The 24846-nt window shown below is 47.8% G+C and overlaps 1 long non-coding RNA gene across 1 annotated transcript in view; it reads right to left on the reverse strand.

Moving 5' to 3' along the window:
- LOC138567148 (uncharacterized) overlaps window positions 1-24124 on the reverse strand; it is a 59649-nt gene extending 35525 nt beyond the window's left edge. The window contains exon 1 of the long non-coding RNA XR_011302114.1: window positions 23545-24124. This is a non-coding gene — a long non-coding RNA (uncharacterized lncRNA). The remainder of the gene's footprint in view (window positions 1-23544) is intronic.
- Window positions 24125-24846: the final 722 nt, after the last annotated feature.

Here is a 24846-nt window from a genome sequence, read left to right on the forward strand (position 1 = left end):
AAGTGGGATTATCAGATTGGGAATTGGTATAGAATTTCAAAGTATTTCCTTCCAGTGTGGATTGCCACTTGAAACTGGAAGGAAGGTGGATTTTCAGGAATGAGAGGGAGTTCCCATTGCCCGTTTGTTGTCCTACAGCAATTACCATCACGTCAGGTATTCGGATTGTTCTGGAAATTAAACTCAATATGATCAGGTTTTTGTTCAACCATGTGGCATGTGCCATTTAAACTAACATGGTTGACACTCTGTTTCAATTTTATTGGCCTATTAGTCTGAGTCCAGAGGACCTTATTCACACAGTCTATTAGGGGGGGGACAAACTGCGCAGGATGTCATTCCCCAGTAGACAGGGTGTGCCCTCTGGAGTCACGACTATGACCGGGTGTTTCACTTTGTGTCACCCAATTTTTATTTCCAAATCCGCAGTCCCCTCGACAGGAATATCATTCCCGTCAAAGTGCTGGAGTTGTCCAGGAAGAGGGGTGAGAGGGATCTGGTATCTCTCCCCCCCCACCCTTCCTGAATTTAGCTGCTCAAAGGCTCTTTTTGACAGAAGAGTGGCTTGGGATCCAGTGTCCACCAGCGCCGAAAATGTACATTGCCCCTGCACTTTGACTGGGGCATAAAATCTACCCTCCTTCTCCTCAAGGGGGCAAAGGTAATGTGCATTTTGGGCAAGCTGGGTGGTCAATTTCCTTATTTTTGACTCCGACACAGGGGTAGTTTGGGCATAATTCTGTGTGGGAGTTTGGGAATCTAAAAGAAAAAATTTACATTCTGATATTTGGGGAGTTTCGGGCTCCCTTTTTCTGATTCTGGGCTCCCCGCCCCTTTTTGGAGGCAGTCACAGAATTGGTTTGTGAGGTTTGGGATCCCTCTGTTACTATTGGGTTTCCTGGATGCTCATTCTGGGGTTCAAGGATGGGCGATTCTGACTCAGTCCCCACACCTACCGAGTCTTCATTTAGATCTCTTGGGACCCATGTTTCTTTGGGAGGAGTTCCCCCATCCCTGAAGGAGAAGATCTTTTTCCCGGAATCCTCTAAGGATTCTTCCCCTTCAAATTGGAGGACACTAACTTCCTCCACAAAATGAGCCTTTTTGAGTTCTTTATTTCTCCTACCCACCCCCTCTGTTCCCTGGGTTGCAGATTTTCGGGGCAGGAGATTTTTGTTCCGGTTCCTGGGTGTCCAGGGGCTTTTCACGAGTAGGGAAGGAAACTTCCTCTAGGGCTTTACACCTCCCACCCCCGCACCTCCTCCTCTGGAACAGGCGAGTTGTCAGGGTTCTCTCCCCGTCATTGTTCTGGGGTACCAGATCCTTGTTTTGTGGGGTTCTGAGCCGCCATGTTCATCTGAGGTTTCTGTTGAGCCCTCAACATGCGACCCAGATCCTGGTACGGGGGGGGGGGGAAATCACAGGAAGGGTAAATATCCCTTCTCCCCTAGTACCCTGGATATTGTGAATTTTGGTAACCCTCCACCCTTGCCATTCCCTCTCCCAGATTGGGTTGTCTGAGTTCCTGAAATCGGGGAATGAAAGGAGGATTGTCCTGCAGGTGGGGGCTTTGTGAGTATCGAGGGAAGAAACTTAACCCAGCATTTTGGGAATTACTGCCCTCGTGGGGGAAGTTAGGAGGGAGGTTTCCTGGGGCAGTACTTGGCTGATTGGATCCCCCTGGAGCTAGGGGGAGTCCATACATACCCCAGGATTGGTCGGTTACCCTTGTATCGGGGACTGATAATCAGGTCAGTTAGGGGTCCCATTGGTGGGATCAGATTGCCCTGAAGGCCACCTCGGTCTCCGATTTTGCATAGGTACATTTTTAGGCCCCCCCATTCTCTAGGTCTAAAATGGGGGCAACCTTCACCTCTGCCACCTTAGCAGCAGGGGTGTTGGCTGGTTTGGGGTTTTTGGCCAGATTTGATTTTTCTGCAGGTGTTTGGACCTCATAAATGTGGGTTGCATGCTCTATGACACAGTCCAGAGATCTTTTGTAATGGAAATCCCTCACCAGCTGGGTCAGAATATACTTTGGGAGTGCATGAAAGATGGTGGTTACAAACTCTCCGTGCGCACCCTCCCAGTGGTTTGTGCAAAGGCGCGTTTGAGCTCCTGCATAAATTCTCGTGGGGCCTGATCTTCCCCGCACTGCAGATTGTAGGCCGCTTTGCGAGCCTCTTGGGGGTTTCTATGGGCGGAAAAGTGTTTCAAGATCGCCGCCCTGTAGGTGGACCATCTTGAATGGGTCTGGTCCTCCAGTCCAGCAAAGAAGCTGGAGTACTCAGGGGAGAAGGTCCATTTTACATACTCTATGCAGTTCTGGATGTCTTTCAAATGAAACGTGTCCATCACCTGCTCATAGAGTTCCAGGTGTTCCCAAACAGAATATTTTTTATGGTATGGGGTTATGACACTCCTAATGGCCTTAATCTGCCTAATGGGGTCTTTTGTCATAACTCTCTTGAGTTTGCCTTCTTTGGCTTAGTCACCAGAGTCCACTCGCCTTCAGAGGTCCTCTCATGATCATTTAGGCACTCCCTAATTCTGTGAGCTTGAGGCACTCGCAGAATCGTGGGGCCTAGTTTCTCTATTCCTGTGGTGCTCAGGAGAGTAGTCTTTTGACTGTTCCCTGCTCCCAGGGTTGGCAGAGTATCCCCCACTGCCCTAATTGGGTAGAGGTTTTCAGGATGCTCATTCTGGGCCTCATTTAATTCGGTTTTTCATCAAATTGAACCCACTGGTCCCTTGGAAGGTAGTATTTCTGTGGATCTAATCCCCTGACTCTCCCCTCATAGGAGTCTTCCTTATCAGAGACATCAGCCTTAATGTTTGGGTATCTATACAGAGACGCCCGTCCATCAATTTCTGGGGGGGCGCTGACCTGTTAGTTCCATCATGCTTGGTTTATTAAATTCCGATGGCCTCATGGTTTCCGGCTCATGTGAACTGGCAGCCATGAAGTCAGCAGTGCACAAAGGGTCTCATTACGACCCAGGCGGTAAGTTACCGCCTGGGTCGTACCTTTACCACCATGGCGTAAACTACATTTACGCCATGGTGGTTGGCGGACTTACCGCCCCATTCCGAGGTTGGCGGGGCAGTAAGTCCCCAATCCCCATTTACCCTTCCCCATTCCCATTTTTGCCCCATAGGGCATAATGGGAGTGGGGAAGGCGTTAATTACGCCACCGTAAATTACGGTGGCGTAATTAACAACAAGGTCCCTTAGCGCCATGGATTTTAACACCTGCTAAAAGCAGGTGTTAAATCCTCCATGGCGCTAAGGGACCTCGGAATCAGGCGGTATGGGTCGGCGCTGTTTACGCCGCCGTAAACCCCTTACCGCCTGGGTCGTAATGAGGCCCAAAGTGTTAAATGGGTTAGAGTCCCTTAGTATAGAGGTCCTTATGCTATGATCAGGGGTTACCCTGTGCCTCTCTGCATGTTCAGGGTCCCTCCAGTTAGGATTAAATCTAGCACCCTCTTTCTCCAACCTAGCTAGTTTCTCCTTCTCAGACCCGACTTCTTGATACTAAGTTAAGATCTTAGCCTTTTGCTCAGCTATCAAGGCTTTACTGGCCTAAATGACCCGCTGCTGCGCTGCCACTTGTTTGTGGAGCCCATCATTCTTTTCACAGAGGGCCACACTGTCTCTCTGCGCTTCCTGTATGTTTTGAGAATAATGAGACAATTTCTGTTGCAGGAGACTTACCTCATGAGTATGTGCATCTTTGGTTTGGGTGTTCTCTTCCAGAGCACCTTCTACCCGTCGGGCGTGCTCCAGTAGATTCCCATACTCTGTTTTGAGTTCATTTAGTTTTTGGAGGGCTGACTCACGTCCCTGTAACTCTGTTTTTAACTTCCTTATTTCCTGGCCTAGGGCGTCTTTCTCCTGGCTTAGGGTGCCCCTCTGTTCAGCCAGGTCATGCCTTCATTTCTTGATGGTATTGGATTTCTGGCACTCTTGATCAAATTCTGCTCTAGAGTGGAGGTCTCATGATTAATTTATTATTTTCCTCTTTCAATTTCTCTATGTGATCTTGAGGGTAACTATCTGTTATGCACAGGCTCTATTAAAATGTATTTGTTGATTTAACTTCTGTTGACTCTTGCAGAGTCAACCTTTTCCTTACACTCCTCTTACAATGCCTCTAATTGGGTCTCTTGATCTGCATTATTTTGCTGTTGGAGAGCCAAGTAAGTGTTCTTTTAATTTTATGACATAATTTCCAGATTCTACCTTCAACTCTTGGCTCTTCTGTAATTTTTGTTCTGCTAAATTCAGATCAGTCTGGAAACTTGAATCTGTGCAAGGAGTCGTGTTTTCCTCATGCCTTTCCCCCCCATCACTCCCATGTGGAGATACATGTAGACTGCGATTCTGCCAATTTTGATTTTCTCCTCTTTAATTTTTGGGGTCATATATAATTCACTCAGAGTTTGGTGCAATAGGCCACCGTCCTGCCACGTGTCCAGTTTCATGGCGGTGACCTGTTGTGTTATTTCTTGTAGCCAGAATTTTTTTTTTATACTGTTCTGGCCACTCACCTCTGACAAGTAGCTTGTGCAGAAGGTGCTCCCTAGCCATATCGATTTCTACTACAGTCATTTTGGACATGATCTTTCTTCATTAATTTCTTTATTTATGTAAGGGTAACCTGTATTCTATTGCTTTTCTTTCTATTTTGGTGTTGATATTAGTTTTACTTTTAGACACAGGCCTGGTAGTATTTGTTTTTGGGAGGCGCTTGTACAGTGTAACACAGTATTCCAACAACACAAAGTATCACTACCTTGCAGGTTAGTCTGCTGTGTTAGACTGCCACGGGTGGAAACCAAACTCAATCCCCGACACGAGCCCCCAAATGTGTTAAGGATTTCAATCAAGCAACACAAACTTTGGTCTCAGTCTAGTATGTATCGTACAATTGAGATGCTTTTCTCCTTATTTTATGCAGATTCAATTTGAGATGGTACACAACTCATATCACACCCCCTTTTCAAATACCACGGGTCACAATGGACCAGGAACCAGGCTGGTTGGCGAAAATGCAATATATAGATTTCTTTTAAAATTCAAAATAAATCATACCATTTTTAATAGGGGTAGCAATCACCAATGGGGTGATAATTACAATGAGGATGTAAGCAATAGCCCAATATCCCAATAGCCCAACAGCCTCTCTGTGAAAGTTGCATTTAGAAGTGTCCCCAATAGCCTCTCTGTGAAAGTTGCATTTAGAAGTGTGCCCAATGGCCTCTCTGTGAAAGTTGCATTTAGAAGTGTGCCCAATAGCCTCTCTGTGAAAAGCTGAATTTAGAAGTGTGCCCAATAGCCATGTTGTGAAAAGTTGAATTTAGAAGTGTGCTCAATAGCCACGTTGTGAAAAGTTGAATTTAGAAGTACATTTAGAAGTTGCATTTAGAAACGTGCCTAACAGCCTCCGTGTGAAAGTTGGCTCTAGAAGTGTGCCCAATAGCCGCTCATGGAAACTAGTATTTAGAAGTGTGCCCAATAACCTCTCTGTGAAAGTTGAATTCGAAGTCTACCCAATAGCCGCTCAATGAAAGTTGAATTTAGAAGTACATCTAGAGGTTGAATTTAGAAGTGTACCCAATAGCCTCTCTGTGAAAGTTGTTTCTAGAAATGCACCCGATAGCCTCTCTGTGAAAGCTGAATTTAGAAGTGTGCCCAATAGCCATGTTGTGAAAAGTTGAATCTAGAAGTGTGCTCAATAGCCTCTGTGTGAAAGTTGTTTCTAGAAATGCACCCGATAGCCTCTCTGTGAAAGCTGAATTTAGAAGTGTGCCAAATAGCCAAGTTGTGAAAAGTTAAATTTAGAAGTACAATTAGAAGTTGTATTTAGAAATGTGCCCAATAGCCTCTCTGAAAGTTGAATTTGAAGAGTGCCCAATAGCCGCTCATTGAAAGTTGAATTCAGAAGCACATTTAAAAGTAGAATTTAGAAGTGTACTCAATATCATCTCTGCGAAAGTTGAATCTAGAAGGGTGCCCAATAGCCTCTCTGTAAAAACAGAATTTAGAAGTGTGTCCAATAGCCTCTCTGTGAAAAGTTGAATTTAAATGTGTACCCAATAGACTCTCTGTGAAAGTTGAATGTAGAAGTGTGCCCAATAAACTTCTGAGGGAAAGTTAAATATGGAAGGGCGCCCAATAGCCTCTCTGCGAAAGTGGAATCTAGAAATATGCCCAATATCCTAATAGTCTAATACCGTACCAGGTTGAACCGACTAATCTCCCTAATAACCTCTCTGTGCAAAGTTGATTTAGATTCATGCCTCATACCTTCCCTGTATAAAGCTGAATTGAGAGAAGTGCGCCTATTAGCGTGCCTTAATTGAACTGACTAGTGTCCAGAATAGTCTCTCTGTGCTTAGTTCAATTTAGAAGTGTACACGACACCATTGAGGTTAAGAAGCGTGCCTAAATAGCCTAAGTAATCCTATTAGTATACCTAATAGTATATCTGTGTAATGTAGAATCTAGAACTGTGCCTAATAATCTAATACCTCCTCTATACAAAATTGAATCTAGAGGTAGACCTAATATCATCTCTGTGTACAGTTGAACTTAGAAATGTACCTAATAGTACCTAATAGCCTAATAACATCTCTGTGTACAATCGAATCTAGAAGTACACCGAATAGTCTAGTATCATCTCTGTGCAAATTGAACTTGGAAGTGTGCCTAAAGCGTGCCCCCACTGAATTTAGAACTACAATTAGAAAGTCCTCCTAAATCCACCTAAAAGCTCGTACCAAGCATGAGTGCACCCACTCCACCAGAGTTTGTCGGAAACAACCACCCTGGACCTCACCCACTTCCTAATCTGCCTTCCCTCCCGTCCCCCTTCCCAAATCACCCCACCCTCCTTCGCACTCCCTGCCATTCCCCTCTCCAGACACCATGCCAGAGGGGCACTTCTCCCCTGAACCCCACCACCGACCAGCCCCTCACTATCCCACCTGGCAAACCCCGCCCAGCATTCATCCACCCCCCGCCTTTCCCTCAAACCCCCGCCACCTTCCCCCCGACCGCACCGTTTCCCCTCCCTAAATACTGCACGCCTAGCCCTAGCAAGAACCAAAGCCGCATCCCTCTCCCCCTCTGATCCCCCCCCTACCCTCTCTCACACTCCAATCGCAACAAAAACTAAAGAGGAAACGTACCTCAGCACTCTTCGCCTCCCCTGTCTCGACCCACAACCTGACTCCCCCACTCACCTCCTTCCCCCATGGCTTCACCCTTCCTGAAACCCCTCTCCCTCGATTTCTCATCAACTGCAACTGAAACTCCTAACCGCCCACACCCCACCTTCAAATCCCCCGAGCCAGACCGGATCATCCTAACACACGCAGCCACCCAACCCCGCCAATACTGCTGCTCGCCCACTATTCCCATCGATCATGTCCCACCCTAACCCTCACCCTCTCCCTCTCCAGCCTCCACTCGCTCCACCACCACCCCCTTCCGCTCCAGCTCCAAAACCAACCTCACCTGCCGATGTGAACTGCATCGTATTTATTGCCCAATCCGTAGCAAAAAACAGACATTGCATCTTTGACCTCCTCGCCTCTAAGAAATCAGACCTGGTTTTCATCACCGAGACTTGGTTCTCTGATGATTTCGCCCCAATCACTAATTAAGCCTTCCCCCCGACCACTCCCTCATCCCACTGAACTGCCCTTCCAGAGGAGGAGGAGTAGCACTCGTCTTCAAGTCTCTCGTCCATGCCTCAATCATCGACAACCAACCCTCCATTCCTTCCTACGAATCTCTCCTCGTTAAACTATCCCTCTCACCGTCGCTCTCACACAGCTTCCTAATAATCTACAGGCCCCCTGTCTACAATAGGAAATTCGCAAACAACCTCTGTGACTCTATTGCCACCCTTGAACTAAACCATCACAACCTCACCCTTCTTGGAGATTTCAACATATGGCTCGATATCCCCACCAACCCTATGACACTCTCTGGTTGACGGTTTAGACGCAATTAACCTCCATCCCCACATAAATGGGCCGACTCACTATAAAGGACACACTCTTGACGCCATCTTTAGCTCCAACACACGGATTCATTTAAACCCCCCCACCCCTATCATCTGGTCCGATCACTTCATTCTCTCGCTCGCCATTCGCTCACTAGACCCCCTCCGCATACTCCAATCTGAACCTCCGAATCTACGCAAATGCTGGACAAAAATAATAATCGTCCCGGACCTAGCCGACGCACTCCTCCAGGCCCCACCACCTACCTGCCAACTCAATAAACAACTAACCCCTGAACGCCTTTGACTCATGGCTCAACGCATCTCTGATGCGGCTCACACCCCCTTGCAAACCATCGACCCGCCGTGGCATCTTCCCCATTTGGTTCACTCCTGAGTTGAAGACCACTAAACAACTATATAAATACCTAGAACGCAAATGGCAGAAAGACAAAACCCAGGAAAGCAGGGCCACCTTGGCCCGACACCTCTATCAGTACAAGGCCGAAATCCAGAAAGCAAAAAAACCCACTGCAACTCCTGAATCCTAAATTGCAAAAACCCAAGCAAAGAACTCCACAAAATCATCTCTGAATTCACCAAACCGGCTTGCACCACGACCGCCCGACCCCCTCACAATCACTGTGCGACTCCCTCTCCCTCCAGTTTTACACCACAGCTCTCGAAAGAACAAATACTCTAACCACCAAACTGGCCCTCTTACATCCACCAGGCAATACCCCCCATACCGACCTGCCCACCAGCTGCAACCACTACGCAACCAACATTCGAATTCTTTAGTCCAATATCACCAGAGCAATTTCTTAAAATTCCATCTGCCCGCAAACCATCTGGCTCTCCGCTAGACCCTGCCCAGCCACAACCCTCAAAGAAATGTTCGCTTCCACCTGCGCAGGAGAACACGCAAGATCGATCGTAAATGCCTCCCTTTCCTCTGGTATCTTTCCTGACGCATTCAAAACGATTCATGTCAAACCTCCAATTAAAAAACCTTCCCTCGACCCTCTCGAGCCCAAAAACTACCGCCCCATCTCGAACACCAGGTTCCTTGCCAAACTCATTGACCGAACCGCCTACTCCCAACTAGATACCTTTGTCGAAGTCAACAATCTCCTATACCCCCCACAATCAGGTTTCAGAGCCCGTCACGGAACTGAAACCACCCTAACCTCAATCTGGGAAGACCTTAAAATGACCGCAGACTCTGCGGGGTGCGCCGCACTAATCCTTCTTGACCTATCCGCCGCCTTTGACACAATCAATCACTCAATCCTCCTAGACCGCTACCACTCCCTAGGAATACGTGGAACCGCTCCTAAATGGATAGCTTCATTCCTCAAAGATAGGTACCAAATAACTATACTCTCCACCTATACCTCCCAAGCCCGACCGGTCGACACGGGAGTCCCACAAGGAGCATGCCTATCCGCCCTCCTGTTCAATCTCTACTTGATTTACCCTCCCACCAACAATTCGTTCACACAACATCCTGTATTACAACTACGCCAACGACACTCAACTAATTCTAAAACTCCTGAACTCAAAATCCAACCCCTGACCTGACCTGGCCTGGCCTCCTGCCTCCTTGACATAGAACTCTGGATGACCCAAAGCCATCTCTTGTTAAACCCCTCCAAAACGGAAAACATGGTTTGTGGCAACTCCGAACTTCTTCCGCGCTCACTACCCTGGCCACCCGCCATGGGCAACTCACCAACCTCCTCCAACTCAGTGAAAAATCTTGGATGCACCCTTGCCTCTGACCTAACACTCTTGCGCCAAGTCAACAACGTCTCAAAGTCCTGCCACTACCACCTTAAATCCCTTAGGCGCATCTTTCTGTATCTCTCCTTTCCCAACAGACTCTCCGTGGTCCAATCAATCGTTATATCAAGACTGGACTACGCAAACCCCCTATACCTCGGAATCCACGCCTACCAACTGAATAACCAACAAAACGCGGCAGCCAAATTGCTACTTGCGCTCGGCCCAAGAGACCATATCTCCCCAGCCCTTAAGACGCTGCACTGGCTTCCTGTAGCCCGAAGGGTGACTTTCAAAAGCTTATGCATCGCCCATCGAGCTCTGCATAAAACCGGAGCTCAATATCTTCAAGACAAGCTAAAACACTATTATCCCCCACGCACCCTAAGATCAAGCTCAGCCGGCCTCCTAGTCATACCAAAGACAAACAGTCAGGTTAGGCAGATAATCATTCTCAGCCTTGGCCCCCACGCTATGGAACTCACTCCCACCCCACATCCGCCTAACTGAGGATTTAACGTCTTTCCGCAAACTGCTGAAAACCTGGCTCTTCCCCTAAAACCAACCCATCCAAACTAACACAAACAGACTAACAGCAGCAGATTGACACCAATCCAACTAACTACCAGATGCGAGAAATTGACAGCTAGTAACCCCTAATATAAACTAGAAGGACAATCTGAATTAACCAACTAAAATAATATCAAAGCAATGAAGTGGTTAATAAAAATAAATCATACGGAAACAGTAAAGAGACTTAAACTCCTGAAATGGACATAAAGCATGAGGAGTGAACGAAGTGAATGACGTGGATGAAATAGTTCGAATGGATGAAGCGTGTGGACCAGATGAATGCGCTAAGTGGAAGAATGCACGAGTGGAAGAACAGATGACTACATAGTTCAAATGAGTATGTAAATCGGATGAGTATGTAGATTGGATGAGTAGATAGAATGGATGATCAGTTTGAGCGGTTTGGGTGTGTAGAGCGGACGAATGCATAGAGCACCTGAGTGTACAGAGCGCCTGAGTGTACAGAACGGATGGCAGTACAGAACGGATGGCAGTACAGAACGGATGAAGGTATAGAGCTGATGAGTGTAGAGGGCAGACGAATAGATAGAACAGGATTACTGCGTACTAGCGAATGACTTTATAAGGCTGATGGTTGCATATAGCTGTTGAATGCGTGGGCACGGGATGAGCGTGGGGAGCGTCTGAACGTTGGGAGCGGATGAGTGCAGGGAGCGGATGAGTGCAGGGAGGTGGACACGCGTGGAGGGCAAATGCGCATGGAGAGCTGGTGAGTTCGGGGAGCGAGCGAGTGCGGGGAGAACGTGATTGTGTAGTATGGGTGACTGCATAGAGCAGATGGAGATATGGTGCATATGAGGGGATAAAGCAGACAAATGCCTAGAGCGGAGGAGTTACATAGACCGGGTGAGTGCGCAGAACGGATAAGCATGTAGAACGGATGAGTGCGGACTGCATGCATAGCAGATGAATGCGTAGATTAGATGAGTGCGGGGAATGGATGGATGAGCAGAGTGGGTAGGATGAGCTGAGCGGATGACCGTATAGAGTGGAGGACTCCATAGAACAGACTAGTATGTAGGGCCGACAAGTATATAGAGCAGACGAGTGCATATGATCAAAATAATGCATATGATAAAAAGGGGTGCCTAGAGGGGGGGGGCGAGCGCATAGAGGGGGGGGCGAGCGCATAGAGGGGGGGGGCGAGCGCGTAGAGGGGGGGCGAGCGCGTAGAGGGGGGGGCGAGCGCGTAGAGGGGGGGGCGAGCGCGTAGAGGGGGGGCGAGCGCGTAGAGGGGGGGGGCGAGCGCGTAGAGGGGGGGGCGAGCGCGTAGAGGGGGGGGCGAGCGCGTAGAGGGGGGGGCGAGCGCGTAGAGGGGGGGGCGAGCGCGTAGAGGGGGGGGCGAGCGCGTAGATAGAGGGGACCTGTGCGCCGAGGGGACCTGTGCGAAAAGGGGACGAGTGCGCCGAGGGGACGAGTGAGCAAAACGGGTGAAAGCATAGTGCGTGTGAGGGCATAAAGAGGACGAGTGCCGGAGCGAACGGGTGCCTAGAGCGAACGAGTGCCTAGGGTGGAACAGACGTGTCGGATAGTGTGGACGAGTTGCGTAGAGCGGATGAGTACGTAGAGCAGCTGAATGCGTAGAGTGGATGGAACGAGTGAAATGGAGCGTGTGTGGCAGACAAGAATGCATGCCTGGGGCAGACAAGAGTGCATGCGTGGGGCTGACTGGGGCGCGCGGAGTGGACTGGCGTGCGCGGGGCGGACTGGAGTGCATGACTGCGTCGAGCGAACCAGAGTGTCTGGAGAAGATTAGGATGCATGGAGTGGATAGGCGTGCATGGAACGGACTGGAGCGCATAGAATTGTGTGACGTATATTGTATGGTTTGGAATGCAGAGAACATTTTGAAAGAGCATATAATCCATCATATCACACCACCACGCTTACTCTCCCCTCTACACCACCACTCAACTAGAACACAGAGATACTATAATACCATTCGGTATAACTGTTCTCATACCAACATCCGATGCATACTACACATCATTCTAAGTAAACATTGCTGGTTACACACCCCCCAGCCAGGCGTTCTCCTCAGGCCTAACGCAGCCACACTCGGTCTGGATAAATCCTGCCAGAACGAACACATACTTCTGATCTCTCAACCACCACACCTACTGCTAAGAAGCAGCTATTACACGAAAACCGCACCAGCTGCACACATACCCGGTACCCACACGCACCGTTGACTCTCTCTACTCTCTCTACTGATCTGAACTTCGGTTCCCAAGGGCGTTCAACCTACCAGCACCTTCAGACCATACCAATGGTGTACATAAGGCGCTATATAAATGCAAAATAACATAACAATAACATAATACACTTGGTTTAACCTTCTAGTGGAACATATACAAAACACCAGGGAATAGGAGCACTTTTTGATCTAGGAAGGATAGCACCCAAGTTAGGATTTCCCCCTGCAATGTTCCCTCAACCCACAAACAATTGAATTCTGAATGGATAGCAGGACACAGCAGGCAATCACGAATAAGAGGCAGAAAACGGAATCCAAATCCGACCTTCCCTCACCAAATATGAGTGGAAAAACAGATTTTAAACCCCTTGCAATGTTATGAAATGACACTCGGAAATGGACAAATAATTAATGTGCGGTTAAAACTTTAAGGTAAATACAATTTCTCACTAAAGCAACAATGCATAGACACAAACAATCACCAGCAATGGATTACCAAGAGCATACAATTGAAAACTGAGTGGAAAGTTTAAAATATGTTGTGGCCAACTGACACATGTAAAAGTTGCATTTTCTTAATTCCCGCTTTAAATTACCCCAACAGTGTTTAATAAAAATGGGTGAAATGCTCTGATTTGGAGTGCAAGATATAAAAAGGTGCGCTTTGAGTAAAATGAAGCCGTGAAATAGGAAAGGAAATCAGTTTTGACAAGAACAGTTTTACTCTAAACTAGAGTATTCAGACTAGACCACCAAAGATGGACACAGTAAGATCCAGGGTTGATTCGCAATTTCAACCCCGTCACCCCAGCGCCCAACCCTGGCGGAAACCAGTCTGATCACTCGAAATAGGACTAATGGCTTAAGATTACACAAGACAAAATTGAAAAGAGATGGTGCTAGCACTTTAAAAAGTCACGGGCAAGAACACAGAGAATTCTGACAGTTTTAACAAGTTACCAGGATAAGGAATATAATGGCTTAGAGAGTGGGATAAGGACAAAGGACAAAGGCAAGACAAGATAGGTTATGGGTTTCTATGGGGTAGGGATTATACTCGCAGTCCACTTTTAGTTTTGGAATTTTTGGACCGTCAACAGGTTCTGGTCACCACACGGCTGCGCGTCTGGCAAAAGAAAACAGATGGGCCATTCTGGTCACCGGGTGGCAAGGACAGCGGAGTGGCAATTCTGGTCACTGGATGGCACAGTTACCTCTGGATGCAGTTAGAGAGCAGCAGTTAGGGGGCATTTTACCAGGCTGGTTCAGGATGCTTCGCAAAAGAATACCACAGCTTCCCCTTTGATTATTTGGGAATTTTAGTGGGATTTCAGAATTTAGGCCTTGCTGGGAATAGGATCAGCACTGCTTGGGTTTTGCAGTGGGCCCTGGAGTAGGGTCAGCAATACTTTGGCCTTGTAGTTGGGATCTAGACTCAGCAGGATGAATGGAACAGGATGCCTCCACAGGAAAATCAGCAAGAGTGTGTGTCTAGAGTCTTGTCAGGGACTCATTATATAGAGCATGGTAACATCATAGACTATATTGCTAGGCCGGCTTAGCTAAGCACGCCTCTAAGCAACTGGATTGGACAATCAATGTTGGCTGCCTCCCCTAAGATGTGACTCAGTTCAGGAGGTTGCATTTTATGGTGTAAAAAGACTTCCCACAGACCTTTTTGCCAAAAGTCTGTCATAACAGAATTTACACATTTGTACATTTGCAGCACCTTAATAAATGACATAATCAGGTTACATATTTTATGTAGAGCATAGCAGTCCAACCCTGCAATATGTGAGACATTGTTTGGTCCGTTTAATACTTTTTAGTAATTTTGAGTATGAAAGATTCGGCCTAAAATTCCATAACTTTATACACGTGTGGATGTTCATAAGGGATGCAAGTATACAAATTCGCATTGGCAACATGGATGCTTTTCTTGTAATCCGCAATACTTTGCCATTTCTATTCCCAAGGTGTCAGTGAATTCTACCATGTCTTCAATGAAAGCCCATAAAATCAAATTTAAACTGTAACATTTTCGCATTTTTACAAAGTCTTGCTGCAGAGATAAAAGTCTTTAAAGTTTATTTATGATATGGTCTCTGGAAGCAAATGGCAATCCTTTGTCTGACACTGGACCATTTTTTTTCTCTTCAACTGCCACCAACTGTCATTTCCTTCAGAGCAAGGTGGGGGTTTTCCAGCTTGATTGAAGGTTTATTTCCCCTTTGCCACTCCACACTTTCTTGTATTGGGAGTTCCATTGTCCTGGGTTTCAGCCCAGACTAGATTCTTTCCAACCTAGTAATTATCATTGGGATGCTAGTCTCTGCTGAGAGTTTTTATGGCGATTCCCTTCCTCTGGGGGAAGCCTTGGCTCTGCCAGCTGGAATAACCCATTTTTTAGAGCTTGCAAACTCCTGCCTAGGAGGTTTAAAACCTTTATTTTCTTATTTTGAGTCCCAAATTAAAACAAACCTGTGGTATAAAATAGCCCATGTGTGCATTATCACCAGCAACAAAACCCCTTCACATTGCTAGATAAGGCAGGCTTTCATTCAACAGTTTACTTTAAACTGGCATTTTTCTCCTTTTTTGTTTGCAAAGCACATTTTTTATACACGTGTGGAGAAAAGAAGGCATTTCATTTGAAATTTGGTTTTGCACCTCCATCAGATTCCCCACACTCTCTTGCAGCTATAGTTATTTCTTGTATGCAGGAGTTTTGTTTTGAAGCACAGATGCCTTGAAATATACATGGCTCAGATAGCTGGAGTTTCTTTTGAACTACTGACCTTTGATACATTGTGAAGAAAATGAACGCGTTTTCCTGTGCGGGTAAAAGTGGAGTTCCTTGTTGATTTTTCTCAGTGTTGCTTTGACAGAGCCTGTCATTCAGGAATCATGTCTGGTTTTGCTGAAGCACAATGAGATATCCTGGGCATGGCAGGGCTTTATTAATTAAAGTGGTTTAAGGAAGAACAGATGGAAATAGCGTCAGCAGCATTATTTTAAAGGTGAAAAAGTTTCCTTTTCAATGGGGATTTTGGGCTTAGCAGCAAGGCAACGCTGCTTTTTCACTTTATTCCATTTGTATGCGTCAGAACACACTGGCATGCTCCCTCCGTGTGTCTTCCTGTTCCATACTGCCCAATGTATGCTTGGCAAGATGGTGCAGCCATTTCTTTTGTTTTTCTCGAAACGCAGTTTTAAGGCCATGGTGCCCACAGGAGGCAGCACAATCATTTTACTGTTTCTGCAAAAATGTAGCTTGGTTTTGGCGAAATTCTGTTCAGTGGGTAAATGTAGCCCACAGATTGGACCTCCCATGCCCCCTTTATTCCTGGGTAGCAGCATCAGTTTGTAAGGGATCCTTGGTTTCCTTTCAGTCCCAGATGAAGGCTTGTGAATGTTTTTGAAGTGCACTAAAGAAGGACTTCAGTATCCCTATGGGCAAGGCCAAACACACTTATAGTAGCCTCGGCTGCACTGCCATTTTTATGGCATTTATCCTGCCCAACCATGATATTGATAATGGGCACCACCTGGTCAGTGTCTTTTTTGGACTCCAGGAGAGGGGGGTAGTTAACCTCTAATAGTTGTTCGATTGATTTAGTGAGGTATATTCCCAAGTATTTCAATTTGTTCTTGACCCACGCATATGTTGACCTGTACCTAACCTCACCATCCTCCTCCGGTGTCATCACCAGGCCTAGAACCTCCGACTTGCTCTTATCTATCTTCAGTCCTGTCACCACACCAAATTGGTTTCCCTATCCACCTCCTCCAAACGCTTTCCCCGGGTTGGACCTAATCCTGCTCAAGATGGGCTCTAGGTATATGGCATATAAGAGTGGGGATAGCGGGCACCCCTGCTTTGTGGCCCTTGAGACCTTTACTGGTTCAGACGGCTCCCCATTAATCAGTAGCCGCAGAGATGGTGTTTTGTAATTGGCTGCAATCTTTGAAATGAAGGCCTCCCCCAGACCCATCTTACGTAATGTACCAAAATGAAATTGCCACTCCACCCTGTCAAATGCTTTTTCAGCGTCCAGCGCCACTACCAAGGCTGCCGTACACTTTTTATTCATCTTCTCGATGATATGTACTACCCTCCGGATATTATCATGGGTCTGTCTTCCCCGAATGAAGTCTAATTGGTCAGGATCAATCAGCCCAGGAAGAAAGGGCGCCAACTGGGTCACCAAGATCTACATGTATATCTTGGCATCTGTGTTGATAATAGCAATTGGCTTATATGAGCCGCATTGGCCAGGTCTTTCCCTTGTTTCGGCAAAAGTATCACTTTCACCTCCTCCAGTGATGGCATTATTCCCCCGTCCTTCCCAAATCTGTTGAATAGAGCTGCTAGTCGCGGGGCCAGTATCTCTGTATGTGCTTTATAAAATTTGGACGAAAGGCCATCGTGGCCTGGGGCTTTATTAATGGGAAGTGAGGCTATCGCTCTGAACACCTTCTCTGGAGATCTCATTCTCTAGTATCTCCCTCTCTCGAGTCGTAATCGCTGGTAACGGGCAGCCATCTAGCTAATCCTTCAGTGCTTTCCCCTCTGATGTTTCTAATTTATACACCTTCCCAAAGAAATCCTTGAATTCCCTCTTGGTAGATTTAATATCTGATCGTTCTTCCCCCTCTGCGGTCCTTTTTTTTAGGACGGTTCTCTTTTTTTCCTCCACTCTAAGCATCCTAGCCAACAGTCTGTCCGCTTTATTGCCCTTTATGTAATATTTCCGTTTTAGATGCACTAGTGCCCTCTCCGCTCTGCTTGTTATTAGCGTCTAATTGGCCTCTCACAGCCCTATATTCTTTTCAAACCGCTGCTGTGGGCTTAGTCGCCATTCGGAGAGTGAGCGTCTTAAGATTGTCTTCCAAGTCCCTCTCCAAGTGCCTCAGCTCCCTCTCTCGTTTGGTTTATATCGCTATTATATTGCCCCGGATTGTGGCCTTAAAAGCATCCCAAATAATTCTTGGGTCCACCCCCTGGGTCTCATTCATTTGAAAATATTGATTTATCTATTCCCTCAATTCATCCCTAAGGACCCGGTCCGTAAAAACATGTGCTGGTACCTCCACTTCCACAGGCCTACTTGGCGGCTGGGCACTGTGATTGAGATGGTGATGGGCGCATGGTCAACAGGGTGATGGCCCACACTTCCACATCCCTCACTCTTCCCAGCAGGCGCAAAACCCATACATAGTCGATCCTAGATGCTGTTCTCTGCACATGGGAATAGAACGTGTACCCCCTCACCTCCCCTCTCTTTGCCCTCCATGTGTCCACCAGTTGCTAGATTTTCCATCATCCCACTTAATTCCTTGGACGGCCTGTTCTGTGAGGTGAATGTTTTTGCACTTCTGTCCCTCCCAGGGTCCCAGGCAAAGTTAAAGCCCCCCACTAAGATTATATTTCCTCTGGTAAACCCCTCCAGCTTTTACACCATTTTTTGTATGTAGTGGTCTTGCCCTGCATTGTCATGACCTACAGAACGCGCCCCTTTTGGACTTCCTGGTCCTGGTCTCAACGGGGCTTGCACTCCCTGGTACTCCCAACATGGCAGTCCAGCGTGAAACACCTTCCTCGCTCTACACGTTGGACGTAGCGTGTTCTATTAATAGACCACGCCACCCGCGGCTCTGCACATCTCAATGCTATTGCGAAGTAGCGACCAGACGTGTGCTCCTTAGCTCGCGGTATTGTTATCCTTGGTTCTATCCCAACCAACCCCATTCCTAGACCCTTTCACTTCATTTTTGCTTCCTGGACTCGTGTGCTGAGTAGCGCACTCTCTTAATTCCCCGGATTCCTGGATCGTTGCATCCCGGAACTTTGAACGCACACTGGAGTCGGAAGAGACTCGTGCAGCCTTATTCAAGACCCGATCCGTCCGCAAGAAGACATCGACCAAGAAATCCAGCAAAGATCGGACTCAGGTGAGAAGGGGGAACTCCTTGACACGCATTCGGGGCATACAGAGAGGCTACCATTAGGAACTAACCCCCCCCAATTCCCCCAAAAAAATTATCACCACGAACCTGCCGCTTTTGTCCCTGCTGACGTCCATTATTTTGAGATCTAGATTGTTTCTCAAGGCTATTAACGTGCCTGCTTTCTTACTCAGACCTTGGCTTGCTGGATTCTGCTATAGCCCCCAATCCTAAACCTGCTTTTGTCCATTTCCTGTAAATGGGTTTCTTGCAGAGCTATTATGTCTGGGGTCTCCCTAGTCAGGTATTGGTCTAATTCTTTCCTTTTAAGTGGAGTGTTTAACTCCCTGATATTCAATGAGATGACTTTTATAGTTGTATCCTTAGCCATTGGTATGCAATTGACTATATCCCTTTCCTCTCAGTGAAGGAGTGTCCCCCCCCCCTTCCCAACTTATTTCAAAACCAGGTTCCAGCTCCCTCCCCCCACCTACCCGGTGGACTCAACTGGCCTCTGGCCCATCCCGACTTCCCTACTCGAGTGTTGAGCACCACTTCTCTCCCAGTAACCCTTTGTTCTGGCCTTCTCTGACCCATAGGATTCTCCAAGATTTCCCCCGCCCCCTTCCCGCCTACTGTTGTGCGTGTCTGAGTGTAGCGCCCTCCCCAGGAACTTTTGCTGAGCCCATGGCTTTGTTGTTATCTTTGTTTGTGGGAGTACTCGTCCCCAAGTACTGCTTCTTGCGATGTGTCTGTCCGGTAGGCTCAGGCCTCATGGACCCCGCTTATTCCTCTGCCTCTTTCCCGGTTCTCGAGTTGACCATTCCCATGCCTTCCTTTTCGTATGGTCCTTCATAGGGCCTCCGTGCATGTGGTATCTACCTCGATTCCCAATACATCTGCGCCTTCTTCGACTGTAGTGACACTCCCCTGCCTACTGTCGACCTCAAACAGGAGGCCAAAAGGGAAGGTCCACTTGTACCTCTTGTTGCGTTTGACCAGTTCTTGTACTACTGGGCGCATCTGCCGTCTTTTCTTTAGCGTTGTGTGGGCTAAGTCCTGGAAAAGATGCACTGCTGCGCCATTGTATTGAAGGCCGTCTGACAGTCTGGCCGCCCTTAGAATATTTTCTTTCCATTTGTACTCGTACAATGCTGCCAGCAAGTCCAGAGGCCTGGCTCCTGGTTCATTTCGCTTCAGACCCACTCTATGTACTCTGTCCAGCTATATCTCCTCTTGGTTTGACAGATCTATGAGGGATGCAAATATTTGGTGAATGGTTTGCTGCAAGTCTGCATCTCCTACCGACTTGGGCAGCGCGTTTATTCGAATGTTAGCCCTCTGGGACCTATTTTCTAGATCTTCCGTCTGGAGCTCTAAGTTGTGCGTGGCTCTGGCCAGTTGTTCCATCATTTCCTCCATTTTGTGGTTATCCTCGGCTACTTCCTGAAGTGCCCTCTCATTGGTGTCCACTCTTGCCTTGATGCCGTGCAGCTCACGTTTGATTTCTTTTATCTTCCCTGACAGATCCGCTTTCATCTTTTCTAGCTGCATCTGCATCGTAGTCGCCATTTAGTCTCCAAAGCTCTGGAAGCAGTGCTCCATAAATGTTTGGGTTACCCTTTGTTCCCCCTGGCCTTCCTCTCAAGGGGGGGAAATCTTCCTCACTCCTGTCTTCCCCCATGTCAGCCTCCTGCAGAGCTCCCCAGTCCTTCCTTCACATTTTCTGAATTTGCCCCTCGCCACTCTTCTTGCTCCCTTTCGCCAGGGTCTGGGCTCCTTTCCCCTACTTTTCGACATCTCACCCTTCTCAGCAGCTGCAGGCCGTGTGTTTCTCCCTCCTCCTCTTCGGCAATCGGAGTGACTCTGCACCCTTGCTCCGCCTGCCTTACGGGCCTTGTCCCACTCCACTGCGTTTTCTCTTCTCGTCGTTCCCCCTTCCTCTTATAAACTACTGCACGGATTTCCCTTCTTACAGGCCTTACCCCATAAGGGGGAGGGGGGAGGGAACAGGCGCCGGTGCCCTAGGTTCCCTCCCCAAAGCTGTAGGGGTTTCCCCCCCTATGTGTGGCATGGTACCGGGGTGCCCTCCCTGTGTTTCGAGTACACTGTACTTTGATGCCTGCTGCCTATTTTGGATGGTTCCGTCCTGCTTCCTTGCCCAGGGCACCTGTCCCCTCTCCTCTCTGAGGTGCCACTTGGGGATGAACAGCAGGACTGGACCTGCACTATCGCCTTCTCTCCCGCCTTGCCTCCGTCTGTGGGTGACAGACTCTGCTGGCCTTATAGGCTGAGCCTCCCTTTCTTGCAGGGGGATGTCATTGGCCCTGTGTGTGTGTGTGTGTATATATATATATATATATATATATATATATATATATATACACACATACACACACACACAGGGCCAATGACGTCCCCCCTGCATATATATATATATATATCCTTTTGCCCCAGTGGTTGCGGCTGCTTCCAGCCCCTCCCCCCTTCCGCTGTCAAGACTCCATCTTTGCTCTTATATCGCTCTCCCCCAGGAGGTCAATCTCACACCCCCTCCACTCAGGCCGGTAGATTGGGATTGGGGCACGTATCAACGCAGTCCTGGCTCCCTTCCCTAGCTCTTCAGGGGTCTTTCAGTGGTTTGTCTCGTAGAGAAGAGAGAAACATGTAATGATTGGAGGGGATGGCCGTCCCCACAGTCCTTCGCAGCCGCTCCAACGCTGTTCCTCCCGCCAAGCCCCACTGCAGGCCTTCCCCCAGCCTTCCAGTCACACGCCTTGCAAGCTGCGCTCCTCACCTCAGAGCCACAAGCTCTTATAGTTGCTCCTCTGGGCCTGCCACAACACTTGCAGTGACCTTGCGTCCTTCGTCCGCTCTCCTTTGTGCCACCGGCACTGCTGACTTCGTCTGGCTGCTTTTCCGGGTGCTGAGGCCCCGCCTAGGCCACCCCGGTGCCAGCTTCTGTTCGTTGGGGGGGTGGGGGGGTCTCTTCCCGTCTTCTCAAGCTCCTTGGTGAACGGGGGCGCTTCTCCCTCCCCAGCTACCTCGCCTGCCCGCTGAAGCCTGCTTCTCCTGTAGCGTCGCCGCCCAACGCCAGGGTGCCCGCTCCCCTAGCCGTCCTCAGCCATGAAAGGGCATCCGTGTCAGCAACTGGAGGTGGGCCTCACCTCCACAGCCAGCTTACTCCAGGGCAGCCCTCAGTCTCAAATGTGCCCGCTAGTGGTTACCTTCTCACCAGTCAGGGCTGTCCGCACCTTTGCTTCCTTGCTAGTCTGCCCCTGTCCTTCCTGGGGGTAAGGACCTTCACTGTCCGGCCCCTCTATGTGCGCCGACCTAGCACTGTGCTTCTTCTCGCAGCCGCCTTATTAATACAGTGGCTGGGTGGCCACTACGTTCGAGGGAATCGCTTTATCCGGCTCGCTGAGTCCTTCGTCTCCGGAACTCGTCACACCCCCACCAAGCTGTATCGCTTCCTCTTCTTCTGACTTTCTCAGCTGCGGTGTCTTTGGGTGTCTGCTGGAGCTAGCGATTCACACCCTTGGGCCCTTGACCTCCCTGGAGCGATCTTCGCTTCCCCTCCATTTGGTCGCCTCTCCGCTGCACCGCCTTCCGAGGTAGGGCTTTCGCAGCGCCTCGGCGAGCCCTCAATGCTGCTCCTCACGAAACCGTGCCTGGGGAGGGTGTTCCAGCTACTAATTTATCCGTATTTGCAGAGAGGGTAGCGGAGCACGCCGTTTCAGAGTGTCACCGCTGCCGCGGCAGCCATCTTGGATCCAGCAAACATATGATTCTAAGCAGATTAACAAGCATCAGAAATGTAATCTATTATTAGTGTTGTGTGATATTTCTACCCGTTAGTCTTTTCATAGTGTTGTTGGTTATAAATTAACTTTATTTTTATACATACTGTCTAAGTGCAATTTGTGATCCCCATTTGGTATACTCATTGTGGACCCTTTACAAGCTTATATACTGTCATATTTTTTGGTCCTCTTCCACACAGCCCCCTACAAAAAAAGAGGACCCCACAGCTCTGTATTTGTATACTCCCTTTACAAGCTCACCACCTCTTGAGACTTAGCCCAGACCTCTCGTCACTGCTACCTTGAACTGGTTTGGCTACAGTTCCCCAGAGTTGTCCCTTTTACAATATAGGTTGGCCTTTTATACATCTGTCCACCAGGCCAGAGTATAGAAAATATGTCCTAACAGCACCATTCAATCAGCTACCTTAAAACAGTAATCAGCCATTAAAGTCCAACATGGATGCCCCCCATTTTCTACACTTTCCAGGGCACTGGAACCCTATAGGAGCAGGTACAAGGTAAAGTGCCAGCAAGGCGTCCTTCCAGCGATGCATCACAGCAACTAAGACAGTAAGGATTTAGTAACCAAAAGACTACCAAGCATTTTGACCCACGGGGGGAGGGGAGAATCAAAGTGTACCCAGGCTCTGGTTGATCCCCAGTAATTCAGTACCATGGTTGTGCAGTTCCACCTCTTCCGCAGCCTTACTCAGAGACCACCTCTGGCTTCCAGAGGACCTGCAAGTAGTCAAGGCATCCCCATTGCGTAATGGTGGTCAATCTGACAAAAACAGGGGGGAGGGAAAATAAGCACAAGGGAGAAACTTTGCAGCAAGAGCCCTCTTATATTTGCTCAACTTGGAGCATCCTGGCGAACCAAGACTCAGTCTGAAATAGTGAATGCATGAAACTGCACTGACAGTATGAAACATCACAAGATGCAAAGAAAGTATGGTCTTGATAAGCATGACAAAAGGGATCAGCAGAACACAGTAGTCTTAAATATTCCGTACAACAGGATGAATATTGGCAACTCCTAGAAGTCTAGTGCAATTACTGCACACCAAGGGAAACCCAATACCAATCCATTGGGTGTCAGAATGGGATACCTAAAGGTGGTTAGGTCCTACAATGGGAATGTTGGTCTTCACCTTATTCCCCAATCTAACTGTGAGTAATAAAGCACCCAGCTCACCTTTTGATTTTGCAGATCCTGGGATGTGGCTCCAGCCTTTTCTTACCAGCAAGACTGTCTACCTCCTTGCTTTACGGTGGAATGTCAGGCTCAGATATTGTTACCCTCTGATTGCAGACCCCCTCCTGGTCCAATGCAAAAAAATAAATTAAAAAAAAGATAACTTCAGAAACAAGCAGAGAGCAGATGTTAAATATGTACAGTGACAAGTCCAACATTTACCAGAGTGAGACTTGGCCATGGGTATCAAACAGTGCAAGGATATCAATTTCAAAATATTCATAAGGAAAAGAGATTCAAGACCTATGCTGGGGCTTCAGACGTGAGACATGGACAGGGATAAAACCAGCAAAATGGGCAAAGAAAGCCAGCCAGGTACAGGGAAGTCCTACATCAGCATTCCTGGTTTCTACTCTCAACACACACATGTCAGCTTGCCCAAACAAGCATGATTTAACAGGCAGCAGTGTGCTACTGAGGGAGGAAGGGGCATTAAAATGATTGACATTCTCCATTTTGACCCTGCCCCAAACAAACAAAAAAGTATTTTGCGTCACTGCTGGAATTACACACTTATGTAACATCTTTGTGCAAAGATCCAGGAATGGACTAAATTATTAAACAGCAGTGTTATTTTTATACCCGGCTCTTGACTTCCCCTTTTTAAAATGTTTGGTGGCCTTTTGGGGATGAACATTTATTTGCACCCCGCACCTCCCACCCTCTTGCTCATTATACTTCTTTCCCTCCTCCTGCTTACTAGAAGCAGGCTTATGCTTAATGGGACACTGTGTGAAACCCATAAATCAGCAGCAATTGCTAGTTTTTTAGGGCAACTTCTTTAGAATCAGCAAAATGTTGCTTAAGCTCTGGGGAACAAGGGGCAAAAACACATGGCCAAGCGAAACATGCCCTCAAAGGTGGCCACTTTATAAACCTTTCCCCAGCCACACGTACATAAGAATCTGCAACAAAAGTTACAGAAGTCATATGATCCTTTTTCTTGAACTCTGAATCTCTTCAAGTATTGGGCAGGAGTCTTCCCAAACCTTAATGTAAGAGTGTGCTTCAATTTTGCAAAATCTTTTTTGTCAGCCTTCGACATTTCCATAATGGCACTGCAGCCAAAATGGGGAGAGTAGACTAAGCAACCATGCAATCTTGTCAGCATCACCCACTTCTTGCACTTCATAGGCATACTCAAAAGGTACAAGCAAATTTATAATATTAATTTTCTCATCATACTGACTAAGCAGATCATTGGGGTACCTTGGATGTTAAGAGGGCCACAAACCATTCCCA

Source organism: Ambystoma mexicanum, chromosome 2p (assembly GCF_040938575.1).
Source record: "Ambystoma mexicanum isolate Mex_15411 chromosome 2p, UKY_AmexF1_1, whole genome shotgun sequence".
Taxonomy (NCBI): Eukaryota; Metazoa; Chordata; class Amphibia; order Caudata; family Ambystomatidae; genus Ambystoma; species Ambystoma mexicanum.